Here is a 16637-nt window from a genome sequence, read left to right as displayed (position 1 = left end):
AGATTCCTTCACCATGTTTCCTCTATTACTACTTTGGCCAAACTGGAATTAGAAACTGAGGCATTATGTTTTTCTTCAATTTGGAATTTGGAAAGCATTCAATGTTCTCTATGGTCATTTCATTTAGAACACTTATTGTTAGGATGTATATTAATTTTAAAATTTAATGAGCTGAGGTCATATTGGTGGTCACAGGAAAATAGTTATGTCAAAGAGACATTAAAGGAGAAAACTCTTTGAAATCATCCCTCCCTATGCGGCTTTACTCCTGGCAAGACAACCACTCTGTCCTAGACAACTCTACCCAGTCTTGGTCAAAGTGCCTAAAACCACCGACCCAGTGAGTTAGTATATAATTAAATTGGTTGTCTTCCTACCTCTAAGAAAAAAATCCAACCTAAGGCCGTCATGCCCTTCAGTCCTTTTTTACCATGCTGAACTTAACAACATAAGATGCAAGTTCATCCTGCATTAGCTGGACTTAGAACTCCATATTGCTTTGTCCAGTCCCTGCTCTGACATGACCACGCATCCAAGTTTGACACTGAAAATTGTTGATAACCAGGCTCTGTCATCGATATCATCATCTTTTTTGTTCAGGTTCAATTGATGTTCATAAAGTTTAGCTCTCCTTTGAAGGCACTGCTTGTCTTGGAGTTTTCTCAAAGCGTGGTTCTATTTTCTCTCACCCCATGTGCCAGTGGTCCTAGAGGCTGAGTGGATATCCTCTTTGCTCTTCACTGCTCCTATCTGGTCACTTTTCCTCCCCCCTTCTCTCATGTGCCAGTTCCCCTGAGATGCATATAGTCAACCCCTATACTGTCCTTCCTTGCTGCAGGCATCTATCCTTTGGGGAAGTGCTCCTATTCCCTTCATCCAAGATTTCAGTACCTGCTTAACCGTCCTCCAGCACCACCCTTTTTAAATCAATCATTCCAGTATCCATATAATGATCCCTCCCACCCCGCTCCTGGGTTCTGTTGCCTCCAATTATCTTCTTATCCCATATCAGCTGCCCATTTCTATGATCAGACCAAAGATCATCATTAATAATAACTACCTTTTTATAATCTCAATTTCAAACATGATACAGTCAGACCACCACTTTTACAACTCGTCGTCGATGCATTGGCAGTAACACAATAACTCCTCCTGTGACTGATTTCCTCATGTTTTTTCTTGACTGTGTCTTTCAGTAGACCCTCAGTCCTCACTCTCAGTTTTGCTTCCCTTTTCTCCCTTCAGTCCTGCCAACTCAAAAAGGCCTCAATGCTGATGACTGAACTTCTCACCTATTTACTACCTATAATATGGCTGGAGAAAAACAAATACCCATTTTGGTGAATTCATTTTAAATCCATGATGACAACCTTAAGTGGGTCCTCAGGGTTCTTTGAAAATCTGTTTCCCAGGTCCATTCACCCTCTTTGAGACAACTATTTCTTACCATCTTTCCCTCCAGACTCTTCAGTCTGTCTCCATTCTGAGCTGATGTCCTTGCTTCCTATTTCATTAGTGAAAGACCATTAATGAGGGGATGCCCACACAGGTCTAGCACGAAATCTCTCTACCTCCATCTGAGCCCAGAAGGCTTACCTTGCTCCAGTTAGAATGGCTTCCTTTCCCTGCTCCTATAGTGAAGGTCCAGCTCTCCATTTTGTGAAGTGAATGACCTTTTCTCTGACCCATTCAAGAACATTCCTCTTACAATTATTCCTCTTCTCCCTGAAGAAAGGATTTTTTTTTCCTGCTATATGTGATCATTCTCTTCAGTATACAAACATGTCTCAATGTCTCTAATCGAAAAAACATTATTTTGGTTCCATGTCTTTATACAGCTGCCATCCCATTTTTTTTTCTGCTCCACTTTGGAGAAAATGTCCTTGAAAGATTTGTACCCATCTCTATTTTATTTCTATTGAAGTCAAGTCTAATCAAGTGTTTCCAAGCACTTACTAAATATTTTCCCGGTATTATCACCAATGAACTTGACATTGCCAATTCTATTGAGTTACTCTTTCACTATTTATTTTTAATTTATTCTTTAATTTCAGTAGAGTTAGCATGACAGTGTTACTAGTTTCAGGTGTACAAAATAGTGATTCCACAACTCTATATTTTTCAGTGCTCACATCAGTGTACTCTTAGGGTTTTCTGTACGTAGAGTGTCATGTCATCTGCAAATGGTGGAAGTCTTAATTTCTCCTTACTGATGTGGATTCCTTTTATGTACTTATTTTTTTGTCTGATTGCTGTGGCTAGAACTTCGAGTAGTATGTCAAGTAAAAGTAGTGAGAGTGGACATCCTTGTCTTTATCCTGACCTTAGAGGAAAAGTTCTCAGGTTTTCCCCCATTAAAGATAGTGTTAGCTGTGGGTTTTTCTTAGATGGCCTTATTGTGTTGAGGTATGTTCCCTATCAACCTAACTCATTAAAAGTTTTTATCATGAATTGATGTTGTACTCTGTCACACGATTTTCTGTGTGTATTGAAATAGTCCTATATCCTTTCTCCTACTCCTACCAATCCTCTTATTCTTTCTCTCACTAATGTAATACATCACACTGATTTGTGAATATTGAGCCACCTTGTATCCCACTTGATTGTGGTAAGTGATATTTTTAAATGTATTGTTGGATTTGGCTTACTGTTACTTTCTTGAGGATTTTAAAGATCCATAGATAAGTTCTTCAGAGATGTTGGCTTGTAGTTCTTTTGTAGTGTCATTATCTGGTTTTGCTGTCAGGGTAATGCTGGTTTCATGGAATGAATTTAGAAACTTTCCTTTCTCCTGTATTTTTTTTGGAATAGTTTGAGAATAGGTATTAACTCTTCTTTAAATGCTTCATGGAATTTTCCTACGAAGCTCTCTGGTATTCAGCTTTTTTTTGGTTGAGAGTTGATTACTGATAAAATTTCATTGCTGGTCGTTGGTCTGTTCAAATTTTCTATTTTTTTCCTGATTCATTTTTGGTGTAACTTTGGTATATGTTTCTAGGAATTTATCCAATTGTAGGTTGTCCAATCTGTTGACATAAAATTTTCCATAATCTCTTAGAATCTTTCCTATTTCTGTGGCATCAGTTATTTTTCCTCTTTGATTTCCGGCTTTGAGTCCCCGTCCCCTACTTTTCCTTTGATGTGTTTGGCTAAAGGTTTATCAATTTTGTTGATCTATTTAAAGAACCAGGTTCCCTTGATCAGTTTGATTTTTATTTTAACTGTTTTAGTTTTTTTTGTTTAAGATTTATTCATTTTTTGAGAGAGAGTTGGAGGAGGGGGCAGAGGAAGAAAGAATCCTGAAGCAGACTGTTTGCTGAGCATGGAGCCTGACATGGGGCTCAATCCCAGAACCTTGAGATCATGAGTTGAGCCAAAATCAAGAGTCAGATACTTAACCAACTGAACCACCCACGTGCCCCTGTTTTAGTTTCTATTTCATTTATTTCTGCTCTTAATGTTCATTATTTCTTCTGCTGGTTTTGGGTTGTGTTTGTTCTTTTTCTATCTCCTTTAGGTGTAATTTTAAGTTGAGATTTTTCTTCTTGAGATAGGTTTGTATTGCTATAAACTTCCATCTTAGAATAGCGTTTGCTGCATCCCAAAGATTTTGGACCATTGTGTTTTCATTTTCATTTGTTTCCTGTGTTTTTCAATTTCTTCTGTCATTTCTTAGTTGACCCACTCATTGTTGGGTAGCATGTAATTTAACCTAAATATATTTATGCTTTTTCCAGATTTTCTCCTGTAGTTGATTTTCTAATTTCACAACATGTGGTTGGAAAAGATGCGTGGTAGGACTTTGACCTTTTTTAATTTGTTGAGGCTTGTCTTGTGGCCTAATAAATGATTTATTCTGGAGAATTTTTCATGTGTACTTGAAAAGAATGTCTATTCTGTTTTAGGATGAAATGCTCTTGTGCTTCCTACTTTTCTTACTCAGTCTTGTATTTCCTTTCAACTCAGAGTCCTGTAAGGCTGGTTTAATAATCATGATTCCCTTTAAGTTGTGTTAGGGAAACTCTTTAATTTTCTTTCTGTTCTGAATGATACCCTTGCTGAATAGATTATTCTTGGCTGCAGGTTTTTACCTTTCAACACTTTGAATATATTATGCCATTGTCCTCTGTACTGGAAAGTTTATGCCGAAACAGCTGCTGATAGCCTTCTGGTGTTTCCCTTGTATGTAACTGTTTTCTCTTGCTGCTTTAAAAAAAAATTGTCTTTATTATTACTTTTTGTAATTTTAATTTGTGTCTTGGGGTGATTTTTTTTTTGAGGGCTCTTTGTGCATCCTGGATAGATTTGTTTCCTTTCTAGATTTGGGATGTTTTCAGCTATTACTTCTCCAAATATATTTTGTGCCTCCTTTTCTCACTTTTCTTTTGAGATCTCTTTAATGTGAATGTTACTATGCTTGATGGTGTTGCTGAGTTTAAGAAGTCTATTCTCATTATGCAATACTCGTTTATCTCTCACCTGTTCAGCTTGATTGCTTTGCTTTCTCTGTCTTCCAGCTCACTGATCTGCTATTCAGTTTCCTCTAGTCAATTTATCTAGTATATTTTTAATTTCTTCATCTCTGGTTCTTTTTTGTGTTCTTTTTGTTGAGATCCTTACTGAGACCTGCCACTCTTAAGTCCACTGAGTATCCTTATGACATTTCTTTAATTTTTTTTATTCTTTATCTCCATTTTGTTTAGCTCTTTTGTTGTGATTTTTGTCCTGTTGTTTAATTTGGGACATAGTCTTCTGTCTCCTCATTTTGTCTCTGTGTCTGTTCTTACCTGTTAGGAAAGTCTCCTGCTCTTGAAAGTAATGGCCTTATGAAGAATTCCTATAGTGCCTGTCAATGTAAGGTCCCTTGTTCAGAGGCTGGCACTTTAGGGATATCTCCTATGTATACTGAGTACACTCTACTTTTATGAGTCAACTGCATTTGCTTTCAGTCCAGGCATATGCAATGTTTTCTTTGTCTGTTGTGGGCAGGGTATGGTCCCTGTGTTAGTGGGCCAGTCTGGGGCTGCCTTCAACCTGAGTTAAGTCAGACCAGGCATTTGCCAGAGATGCAGTAATGCCAAACTGCTGGGCACTTTGCTTGTTTTGTCTTGGGGGAAGCTTAGTTGGTAGGTGGGGTAACAGTCCTATCTGATGGATAGGACTCACTGCTGGGTTGCCCTGGGACTGGTACATGAGGTTCTCTTCCCTTCTCCCTGGGGCAGGAATCACTTAAGAGTGTTTTGGCCTCTGTTGGGGAGTCTTGTACATTGTCGGGCTTGTTGGCACCGTTTTATTTTTATTTTTTTTTAACTTTTTGTATATTTTTTATTGGAATTTGATTTGCCAACATATAGCATAACACCCACTGCTCATCCCATCAAGTGCCCCCCCTCAGTGCCCGTCACCCAGTCACCCCATCTCCCCACCCACCTCCCCCTCCACTACCTCTTGTTTGTTTCCCAGAGTTAGGAGTCTCTCATTTTCTGACACACTCTCTGATATTTCCCACTCATTTTCTCTCCTTTTCCCTTTAATCCCTTTCACTATTTATTTTTATTTTTTATTGGAGTTCAATTTGCCAACATTTAGCATAACACCCAGTGCTCATCCCGCCAAGTGCCCCCCTCAGTGCCCACCACCCAGTCACCCCAACCTCCCACCCACCTCCCCTTCCACTACCCCTTGTTCATTTCCCAGAGTTAGGTGTCTCTCATGTTTTGTCACCCTCACTGATTCCCTTTCACTATTTGAAACAGACTCCCTGCTGAGTAGATAGTCTGACCTGGGGCTCAATTCCAGGACTCCAAGATCATGACCTGAGCCAAAGGCAGCTGCTTAATCAACTAAGTCATGGGGAGGGGTCAGGGGAATGCTCTGCTCTTTCTAAGCTGTACTTAGTGGGGCTTTTTTTGTGTGTTTTCTCTTTAAGAGTGAGGACTCAGTTTCCTCTCCCTCCTGCCTCTCCCAGATCCAGGCCATGGATTCTTAAAGTTCTAAGTGTTAAGCCCCACTGATTTTAAGAACTCACAAATTTAGGCCCCTCTTGGTTTCAAAGGGAGATGTTTAGGAAATTTGTCTTGCCACTGCCAGGTGCCTGGTGACTGATGTGGGGTCTACTTCTGTTCTCTCTCCATGCCTGCAGTATCCCTCCCTCCCATAGACAATCCTGTGTGTTGCTTTGGTTTCTGACTGTGTCTCCTCCCTCCATCCTCTTTATTGTGATCTCTTCTCTACATTTAGCTGTGGAAAGTCTATCCTGTCAGTCTTGGGGTTGTTTTCTTTATTATGTACTCTGATGTGGGATTAACTAGGTGTAATGATTGGATGAAGGGAGCCTGGGATCCTTCCACTCTGCCATCTTCCCTGGAAGTCCCTATTGATTTATTCTTTTTTTAAAAAAAATATTTATTTATTTATGATAGAGAGAGAGAGGCAGAGACATAGGCAGAGGGAGAAGCAGGCTCCATGCACCGGGAGCCCGACGTGGGATTCGATCCCGGGTCTCCAGGATCGTGCCCTGGGCCAAAGGCAGGCGCTAAACCGCTGCGCCACCCAGGGATCCCCTTATTGATTTATTCTTCTTACTTGATCTCATTATAGCAAAGGGCATGGTTGATCACTCCTTCCAGAATACTTCATTTAGCCTTCAGGACAATAATATTTTTTTCTCCTCCTGTGCCCTTATCATGATTACTTCACAGTATCACAAATACCCATGGACAAATTTTCAAATTTTTACCCTTTCTCTTTTCATTGTGTTGATCAAGTCCATTTTTAAAACCATCTTTAACCCTGATGAAATTCAGACTTCTTCAATCTCTATACTTGGATTTATAAGTGAAGTCTGAAATTCATCCCCCAAAAGACTGAAATCTTGTTTATGATTCTGCTTTTCTCAGAATTGTCTCCATTTGAGTAAAAAGAAGTTCTGTTTACTCGGTAGGTCAAGATCAAAGTGTAAGAATCATCTATAACTCCTTTCCTTTTCTTAAAATTCCTTTCTCTCTCACAGTTCCAATGCAGTTCAGTGGCAAAATGAGTCTGTTTCTTCTTTGAAATATAACTAGGATCTAATTACTCTTCATACTGCCATTGATATTGAGATACTATCTCAGCTGAACTCTTGTGATAACATTCTAGCTGGTCGATCTCCTTTAACTTTTATCCCCCACAAACTAATCTCGCCAAAGAAGCCAGAACAGTTCTTTAAAAAGGCAATTCTAGTCAAGTAACTCCTCAGCTCCAAATTGTCCAAAACCTTCCAAGCTCTCTCAGAATAAAATACAAATCCTGAACTTGGAGGCCGTGTAAAGGATTCATTTATCCAGACTCCAATTTATTCTCTTATTCCCAACATTCATCCCTGAGCTCATTGTACCAGCCATACTAACTTCCTTTCCATACCTCACACAATAAGCCATATTCCTGTCTCCTACCTTTGCATTTTGGGGAAAATGCTTCTCTGACTCTGAGCTCTCCCTCATCTATGTGAGTTGCTACCTCATTTTATTTTGGTCCCTATTATGAAATTGCCCCTTCAGTGAAGACATTTCTGAGTCTTTATCTAAAAGAATACCACTGACTCTTCCATCTATCCATTTATTCTGCATTTACTTTCCTTTATAGCATTCCACTCCTCTGACTTTTATTTTTATCATGTCTGTTCTAATTAAAATCATTATATGGGCATGGCCTGTTTTATTCACTGTTATTCCTTATTATCTAGAAAAGGACCCAGCATTGTAAAAAGAGCTCAGTAAATAGTGCATGGATGAGTGAATAAATCCATGAATATCCTTTGGCGGTACACAAAGAAAAACAATACGTTTTTTTTTTCCAATTTAGCATTTTTTCAATTTAGCTTATTGTGGTGGCAATACATAACAAATTATATTTGTCATAATCTTTTTTTTTAGTATTTTTTAAATGAAGGTAAACATGGTCTTGGACTTCTGGATATGGAAAAGGAGACATTGAGAGGCTGAAAAGAGGAGGAAAAAGGAACCCTGTAATCAATGGAAAATATCAGAAAAGACCATTTGAAGGGGCACCACTAATACACATTTGAAAGAAGCCGTGGATATGTTGTATGAAACCTTTAGGGTATCTAAAGAAGTTAAAGTAATTTTTCAGGGGAGTAAATGTAAAGGATATCTGTTGTTTGGGATTTTTAACTTGTACAATTCATGGCTGAAGTTACAGTGAATATGGAAGGGATGATTTCCTTATGAAATCTGAACTCTTCACAATTCTAAGTGTACTATTCTTCCAACCAAGACTTCCACCTCCATCAAACCCTTTCCTTGTGACTATTTTCCCAAAGTCTTGACACAAAGAATGATATTGGTAAAAACTTCTCCATTCCCATTCAGGACTCAGTTTCAAGCCCCTCCACTTACATACTGCTGTCTTCAATCCATGAATATTATGTTCTTTTTCCACCTCCTCCCCATTTCTTTTTATGCCTCCTTACCTGTGTCATCTCTGTATTATAGCTTCCTTTCATATACCATCTCCCTTCTTGTCCCTCTTCTTCAGTTCTTTGCTTTTTGGAAAAGGAAAAATACAAGGTAAAGGCAATTCCTCATCCACTCACTACCTACATTTGAATTTTAATTTAATGAAAAATAAACATCAACTCCAACTAATTTTATTTCATGTTCATGACCACCAACTTCAAGTGAGCCTTTGGAAATGTCTTTGCTGGTCATCTTGATTGCTTCCCCCCTGTATTTTATTTCTAGCCTTCATTTCCTTTAGGTTTCATTAGCTGTTCCTTTTCTATATTTATATAATGTCTTTGATCATTGATTTTTTAGCACTTATTCATTTTTAATGTATTCTTTTAAAGCTATAAGCTCTACTCATTAATGAGTTTGACTGTAACTCATAGGTTTCCTTATGTCCTATTATGTTTTGACCAGTTAGTCAAAATGTTCTAACTTTCATTGTGATTTCTTTTTTGACCTAACAATTTTTAAAAGAATATCATATTTCAAACATTGAAGGTTGTGTTATTAGTTTTGAGGGCAATTCTGTGATGTTCAGAGAATATACTGAGATTTAAATCCTTTAAAATTTGCCAAAACTTTCTTTAAGGCCAGCCATGTAAAAAAAAAAATCCATTTGAAATGACTGTAAACTATGTACTCATTTGATGTCAGGTTACATGTGTCAGTTACATTAAATTTATTAATTGGATTGTTCAAATATTCTGTAATAGTTCTATCAGTTACTAAAAGATGTTTGTTAAAATCTGTCTACGGTTTGTGTATTTTTTTTTCTGTTCTAATTTACTTAATATATTGTGAAGCTATGAGACTGGAGGCCTACAAACTTAGAATCATTATACCTTCAGTTGACTGAAACTTGTATCATTATGAAGTAGTCTTTTTTCTTTGGTAGTTTTGCCTTAAGTTCTATTGATCTGATATTAATATGACACTATAGCTACACCAGCTTTATTTCTGTTATTGACAGATGGTTTTCAACCTTTTTGCTTTCATTTTGTATCCTTAGAGTTAAGACCTGTCTCTTGGAGCAGATATTGTCTATGTTCCCTCCATTCCCTTGGACCACTTGCATATCCATTCCTGTGCATACCAGCTTATCAACATCCAACACTTAAATCAATTTTGAGGACTGCCCTCAGGCTGCAGCACCCACTTTGCCCATAGGCAAAAGTGTCCAGAAATACCTGGGAATTAACATTCCCCAGAGGCACCCCTTAACTTATGACTGACAGGTATGGAAGGATGAGTACCTCAGCTTGCTTGAACTTTGGCAGGGTTGTGCACTTTGCAGTACTTTCTAGGATTTCCTCACTGTTTTAAGCACCAATCATGCCCTCTGGCAGCTGACTTGACAACGTCCTCTTGATATACTGCCTTGCCTTCCCTATATCACATCTTCTTCTCCTATCCTTGTTAATAAGCTACTTACACTTGATTCCTTGGCACAATGTCTGCTTCTAAAGTAATCCAAACAAAGAGGGCTTTTGAAACAAGTTTTCAAATCTAGTTTGAGGTTTGTATATTCGACTATTACTATTTTACACTTAATAAAATTACTGACTTAAGGATTTAAATCTATCAATGACTATTTGATTTGTATTTATGCTACCAGTTCTAGGCACTTTAATTTTTAAAGATTTTCAAGTGTTGTGCCTCTTGTTGGCTAATAAGCCATACATTGTTCTGCCATTCTTAGTAGTTTTTAGTTCTTACAATATGCATTTTGACTTACTAATGTCTGCTATAAATGAGTACTGTTATTTCCTATAGCCATTCTTTTATTAAGGACTTCAGATGATTTGATGCTCATAGGAAATCATTGATATAGATAAGCCTATATTACGTTGGTAAGTCAACATTCTAAGCTGGATATATTTAATCAAGAGACCATACTTTTAAGGCAAACACAATATGTGGTATAAAAGATGCTCAAAAGTATTTATTCCTTCCAATTAAAAATATAAAATTGTAAATGAAATCTTGTGCCATTGTTCTTACCTGAAGTTTGCAAATAAAGAGTTTACTAAACTCTATCCTCTCTAATTTTAAAGAGCAAGAAGAAAAAAAATCAGTAGCACTTTGGAAAATCACAGCCTACTGTTAGCATTAGAAGTGGGGTTTATGGAGTCTTGCCTGATTGATTAGGACACCGTGTACTGACAGGAGGATGTACTTTCAGGTGGGCTCTAAATGATAAACCTTGAGATTACACTTCAGTGATTGTCTTTATGTCATAAGATCAATAAATGCCAAGATTTCCACATTCCAAAGTCCAGAAATGGCACAGTGATATGGCCCACAATGTTAGGTGACACATTTGTGGGGTAGGGAAAGGTAGTAAGGAGGAGATACTGTTATAGTTTGAAGACCCACAAAACTTAAGTGCTAGGGATTTGATGTTTCTGCTTTGCTTTTAACGCAAAGGGATTAGAGAAAATACATGCAAACACAGTTGCCTTTATCACTGGCTTCATTTTTAGTAGCAATAATGGTAAAGAGGAGAAGATTAACATTATATGTGCATTTACATATATATGCAGAAGCATGGAACTAAAGAATACAGATGAGGTTGAAAAAGAAATTAGCTTACTCAGTGCCTTTATGGAAATGAATATTGAAATCCAATTATGTTGAATCCTTTCTATAATACTACCCTGTATCAAAGAGTTCTGAATCAAATGGTTTTATTTTGGACCCTTCATACCCGATAACCCCACTGCCCTTTGTCTGTGGAGTTAAGGACTGAGTCATTCCCTGCCCTTAGTTCTTTGATGCCAGCTATGAGTGAGGAAAGATGGATATTAGTCCCCTGCTGTATATGATACTGAATGTGTAAGTGCTTTATGAGAAAACTCTGTCAGAACATCACAATGTATTTTGGTGGCTGAGGTTTTGTCTCCTTAAGCAACTTTAGAGTAATGAGATCAGTCAGAGAAAGCTAAATAGTTCCTGATAGTGGGCTGGAACAGAGATAGGATGTAAATAGAACGGTGGCTCATAATATTACAGTAAAACTGGGGTAACTGCAGCCTTTGGTAATAGAGATGGAGAGAAAGGGAACTCTTGGCAAAAATGCGAAGTCAGCAATGCCTGTTACCACCACCCTTATAAGCCTTCTCCTCTTCATAACTCAAAAGTGACTAATACCATTCAAATAGTCAACTTTTACTTAGTTTTCCCTTTATAAGAGTAACTAATATACCCACTAGTTATCATGCTGTGTCAGAGATAGATACATCAGGCTTTTAGAAATTGATACACTAGTAAAACACAGAGCTAACTCTTTGCTCATTTTCTGCACTTAGCAAAAGTGTTTACATATACTTAGATTTGCATGTGACTTTTTTTTACAAAAGAAAGGGCATTGATTAGGCTGATGCAAGTTAAGTCCTATGAGATAATGAATTGTAAATACACTTTCTCATTGGCAGGAACTCAGACCTTTCTTTGTCACTAAGATGTAAATTCCTGAGGATGGCATACAATGTTATTTACATTGCACATACTCCTAGCAAATCCAGTCAAAGATTTGGGTTAGAAGAAGAAAGTTCTTATCAATTACGTTTCAGGAGCCAGTGAGAAGGGTGAATTTGGGCAATGAGAAGGACTTGAAGTCCTAACATTTGGCTACTGTACCTACAGTTATATAAGATTCGTTTTAATGATTTGGAGAAAAAACCAAACGTGGATTGATCCAGGAGAATCTAATTTTTTTTTCTTTTTACTTAGATCATAGGAGATATTAAAGTTTTTATACTCAAGCTAAGAACAAATTTTACCATATTTATAGAAGAATTTCAAGCAAATGAACCTTTGAAAGTATGACATCTTGTCCTTCATTGTTAAAATCTTCAATGGGGGGGAAGACTAAAAGCAGGATGTTATATTCCTTTTCCCATTTTTGTGTATTTTAACCTGTTTTCTCTGCATCATTATTATAATGGGTGCACAAAGTTTCAAAATGTAAACAAAGGGTGGTGTTCATGAGTCCTATAATTTAGCACTGTATTTTACTTTAAAATCCAGAATGCTGAAAATGCATGTGAAATTTCTGTGTAAAATAGTTGCACCTTCTTCCAAATGCTAATTTACTATAATTTTGGCAGCCAGTTTTTGAAAGTAGACTCTTACCTGTTTTGAAATGAACCTATGCTAATTCTTTGTTTTAGTTAAAATGTGCTGGTCTGAGGCAGATTTGTAACATAGTTTTGATCCTCAGCATCACATTATTGCTTATTTTCTTCCTTTCACCTATTATTAGAATCACAAGATTTCCCATACATAATTCACTTAAGAATGAAAACAAGATGGATCAATAGATTGATGGGCCAATAGATATACTCTATTGGTAGATAATACATTTTCCTTTTTTTGGAAGTTAAGATTGTTCCATGAGGTCAAGAGTAGGATTTTAATGAAAAAATGTACATTGTGAAATACTAGTAATGTAAAATTCTTATGTGAGGTACTTGGGAAGATACCCTTTCACAATTAGCTGAAAGAAAAAGACTATGCAGAAAGTGTACCAAACAACTTGTGCAAGATGTATACTTCCCATGAGGATTAGATAACTGGATTTTTTTTTTTATAAATTAATTTTTATTGGTGTTCAATTTACCAACATACAGAATAACACCCAGTGCTCACTGGATTTAAAAAGAAAACAGTGGAATGGACTTTTGGGGGTACAGATCTATGAATTTTAACATATGTAGAATTATGTCATTACACCCCAATCAAGAGCTAAATCAGTTCAATTAGCCAAGAAACACCCTCATGTTATTCCATTTGGAGCCACACCCCTCCCTTAACATCTGACAGTGAGCTGTTCTATATCACTACAATTTCATCTTTTGAGAATGTCCTATAAATTATGAAGTACACAACCATTTGAGACTATCTACTTTCAGTGTATTGCCTTTGAGATTTAGCCAAATCTTTGCATGTATCCATAGTGCATTCTTTTTAAATTGTTGACTAATATTCCACAGTGTGGATGTACCATGGTCCATTTATTCATTCACCCATTGAAGGACATTTGGGTGGTTTCTAGCTTGGGGAATTAAGAAATAGAGTTGCTTACAAACATTTGCATACAGGTATTAGTGTAAACATATACTGCCATTCTAGGTTAAATATCTAGGATAGACATTAATCACTTACCATAATCATATAGTAAGTGTACATTTAGCTTTGTAAGAGACTATCAAATTGTTCTCCAGAGTAGATGGACCATTTTGCATTTGTACTAACAATGTATTGGAGTTCTACATTTGCTCTGCATCCTTGCTAGCCCTTGGTATTGTCAAGAGTTTTTGGTTTTATATGTTCCGTTAGGTGGGTAGTGTTGTTCTTATTTCTCCAATAATTATGTTGAACATAATTTGTTTGCTTATTTGCAGTAAGTATACCCTCACTGATAAAAATACATGTTCACATATTTTGCATATTTAAATGAGTTTTATTTACATATAGATAAAAGTCCTTTGTCCAAAATGTGAAATTTAAATATTACCTTCTAGTCTGTAGCTGGACTTCTATTCTGTATATAGAAACTATTATAGATGAATAGTTTTACATTTTGATGAGGCCTAATTATCCCTCTCTCTGCCATTACGGATTTGTGTTTTTGGTATAATTTCTAAGAATTATTTGACTAAGGCCATAAAGATTTTTTTTTTCTGGAAGGTTAATGTTTTACATGTAGATCTAACACATTCGGAGTTAATCTTTACAAAGTATGAAATTTAAGTCAAATTTTATTTGTATTTTTGGCACACGGATGTCCATTTTTTCCAACATCATTTGTTAAAAAGATCACCATTTCTCTGTTGAATTGCTTTCATACCTTACATAAAATATCGATTCACCATTAAACACATTTCTAAATATCACATGGGTTGAAGAAATCTCAGAAATTTAAAAGTATTTTTAACTAATGAAAAATACAACGTACCCAAACATATGGGATGCAGTGAAAGCGGTGCTTAATGTGAAATTTATTGAAAGCATATATTACAAAAGAGAATAGATCTGTAATCATTGATCAAGGTTTCCACCACAGAAAACTAGAAAAGGAAGAGCAAATAAGCTCCAAAGAAGAAGAAAATAAATAATACAGATGAGAGTAGAAATTCATGAATTTGAAAATAAGAAATCAATGGAGAGAAACAAAACCAAAACTCATTATTAGAAAAGATAAAATTTATCTTTAGATGGGATAAATAAGAAAAAGCAAGAGAATAGAAATCAATATGAGAAATAAGAGATATAACCACAGATCCAATAGACATGAAATAGATAATACTGGAATACTATAAACAACTGTATGCTCACAAGTTTGATAATCTAGATGAGACTGATCATTTCTTGAAAGATGTCATTTCCAAAAACTCAAATAAGAAAAAATAGACTATCAGCATAATCCTGTATTGATGAAAGAGGTTTAATAAAAAGTTTTCCAAAATAAAAAGTACCAGGACCACAGGCTTTATTGTTGAATTTTACTAAACATTTAAGGGAAGAACTATTTCAATTTGCTAAAATCTCTTTCAGAAGATAGAAGCAGATGGAATATTTCCTAACTCATTCTATGAGGTCAATATGTACCCTAATTCCAAAATCTAACTCACATGTTATAATATTTCACATAGACTATAAATTTATTAAAGTGGCCACTAAAGGGTAAGAGACTTAGGAAATAAGAGCATTTTCCTTTCTGTACACATCGAAATACATTTTTGGATACACTGGTATGAGAGAACTATCAGTAAACTGATAGAAAAAATAAAAATAAAAAAAATAAACTACTGATAGGCAGTTCCACAGACACTTCTATTTCATGTTTCTTCTCAGCCTTCTATAGCTTTAAACCTAGCAAACTCAGGTGGGTGCTTTAAAAGTTAATAAGTGGTTTTTCTTTAAAGTGTGAACTTGGGTCCCAAGATAACATTTTAACCTCCTTATGAACATATGAAAACAGAAAATACTTTCTCTACAGGGTAGCTAAAATAGACCAAATCGATAATGTCTGTTTATTAACCATTTATGCATTACTAATAAAATTACAAGGATGAAATCACAAAGACATTTTAAGTAAAGAAAACTGGACTAATAGCTCTAATGAAGATAGATGAAAAAATCCTTACCAAAGTAACATATAAAATGAATTGTACACCATGACCAAGTGAGGTTTATTCCAGAGAAGACTGGTTAAACATTAATAATAATAATAATAATAATAATAATAATAATGTACTCTATCACAACAGGCTGGAGAATTCAGTGGTCATGACCATATATAAATATATATTGAACATATATATATTAAAAAATCCACCAATTCATGATAAAAATCTCCATAAACTAGGACTACAGAAGAACTTCCCCAACTTGACAAAGCATATCTACAAAAAAACCTACAGATTACATGATACTTAGTAGGAACTATAAGCATTCTCACTGTGATCAAGAATTAAAGGAAAGGACATCCCTTCTCCTCCCTTTTTAACATCATTTTGGAAATTCTAGGTACTGCAAGAAGACAAAAAAGGAAATAGAAAGTATTCATATAGGAAAGGAAGAATTAAACTATCCTTGTTCACAGGCTACATAATCATCTATATAGAAAATCTGTAAAAATGACAAAAATCCCCTGGAATTAATAAAAGTGATGTTGCATAATACAAATACACAAAAGTAAACTGTTTTCCTACATGTCAGAAATGAACAAATGGAATTTGAAATTAAAAAACAATACTATTCATATTATCCCCAAAATGAAATACTTAAGGTATAAATCTTATCAAATGTATACAAAATCTAAATGAGTAAAACTACAATTTAATTTTTAGTTATTGTAAATGATACTGTTTTTGTAGTTTTAGTTTACTAAGTATTCATTGCCAGTATATAGTATGCAATTTTTTCTTTGCACAGTGCAACTATTCTAAGCTTATTCTGGAATAGTTTTATAAAATTCTTGAGATTTCTATGTTGAAAATCATGGCATCTGTAAATAGGAACAGCTTTAAAAAAAAATTAAATTTGCCAACAGATAGTATAACACCCAGGGCTCATCCCATCAAGTCCCCTTCTTAGTGCCTGTCACCCAGTTACCCCATC

This window comes from Nyctereutes procyonoides, unplaced genomic scaffold, assembly GCF_905146905.1.
Source record: "Nyctereutes procyonoides isolate TBG_1078 unplaced genomic scaffold, NYPRO_anot_genome, whole genome shotgun sequence".
NCBI lineage: Eukaryota > Metazoa > Chordata > Mammalia > Carnivora > Canidae > Nyctereutes > Nyctereutes procyonoides.
The sequence above is the reverse complement of the archived record's forward strand: the minus strand, read 5'-3'. Positions refer to the sequence as shown.